This window comes from Cynocephalus volans, chromosome 8, assembly GCF_027409185.1.
Source record: "Cynocephalus volans isolate mCynVol1 chromosome 8, mCynVol1.pri, whole genome shotgun sequence".
NCBI lineage: Eukaryota > Metazoa > Chordata > Mammalia > Dermoptera > Cynocephalidae > Cynocephalus > Cynocephalus volans.
The window spans coordinates 106,265,835-106,267,495 of record NC_084467.1 but is presented as its reverse complement, the minus strand read 5'-3'; positions in this window follow the sequence as shown (position 1 = coordinate 106,267,495).

Sequence of the window (1,661 nt, the reverse complement as noted above, 5' to 3'; positions counted from 1 at the left end):
TACTGCAATTGTTCCAGCAGAGGCTGAATGACCATCATTTGAGACTATGGTAAAAGGTATGTCCTTGTTGAGCAGGAGAAGAGAAGTCAGAACAAGTTATACCTATGGTCTATTTCAAATGTAAGATATTATTCTACCAACTTAGGCTCCCATGTACACAAAGATTGCCTACCATTGTACATTCTCACTCTCTCTGTTAATAGCACCACTGGGTTTTTGTTATTTTCTATTTATTTTATTATTTTTTTTTTTTGTCTTATCTATTCCAGTCTTTCCTCTTTCATGTGGTGTCAATTACTCGGTCTTTTTTTTTTTAAAGATGACCGGTAAGGGTATCTTAACCCTTGACTTGGTGTTATCAGCACCACACTCTCCAACTGAGCTAACCAGCCATCTCCATATAGGGATCCGAACCCGTGGCCTTGGTGTTTTCAGCACCACACTCTCCTAAGTGAGCCATGGGCCAGCCCTCAATTACTAGGTCTTATTGGGTCTTCCTCCCAAAAGCCTCTCATGAAATAATACTACTTTTCTTCTAATAGCTGAAGGACAATAGAAAAGGTAACAAAAGCATGAGGTCTTTAACTTATTGGTAAAAGTTAAGGCACAATCACATCAGGATTTTGAGTTGAACTTCAGTCCGAATCCTGCTTCCATCACTGCTAGCTGTGTGACCTTGGAAAAATTACTCTCTGAGGCTTTTTCCCCAACTACAAAGTGGGATCCTAATACTAAACAACCTTACTGCGTTGTTTGGTTAAATTAACTAATATCCATAAAGCACTTAACAGTGTTTCTATTAATGCAAGTAATAACTGTAAGCACTTCGTAAAAAATAGTTGTTATTAATATAAGTAATAATAAGTAAAAGAAACATTTGTGTAACTTCTTTTTTTAGCTTATGAAACCCTTGCTCCTACATTTTCTCATCTAATATCTACAAAAACCCTGAGAGGCTAGTAATATCCCCACCTCAGAGATGGGAACACCAAAGGACAGAGATGGGAACACTTCCTTAAGTGCAATTGTCTAGAGGTTGCTCCAGTTGGGAGTGAATGCCCAGTCACTGCACGTTCTATTAAGGCTCCCCGGTTACCTAGCACAGTATATGTAGCAGAGATCCCAGCTTTTGGTAGGCTCACTAATCTAGGTGATCTCTGAGGTCCTGTACTTGTTATTTATTCACACATACAACAAATATTTATTGACCTCTTACCAGAAACTGTTCAAAGATCTGGGAATACAGCATAAACAAACAAGCAAAAAACAGACAAAAATCACTGCCTAGAAATATACGAATTAGAAAATGTTATGTATATAATATATAATATAGAAATTAGAAAAATAAAATATGAAAACCCATAGCCTAATTTTCAGTTTTTTCACATACCCTTCATCTACGGACCTATTATCTCCCAACCTCCATCCCAGTTTTATCCACAAACTTAAAGTATCAGGGACTAGAAAAATCTGTGACCGTTTGGATGCCACGCCCCATCAGGGCGCAAGGCCTATTCCAAGCTCGAAAAGCAGAAAAGCGGGCGGGACCTTAGAAGTTTATGACGGTGGAAGGAGAGATCGCGGAACTCGTGTTCGGGCAGTTGTGGTTCTCGGTGGGAAGCCAATCCAGGGGACCGGTAGTGGAACGCTTTCTAGCTGTT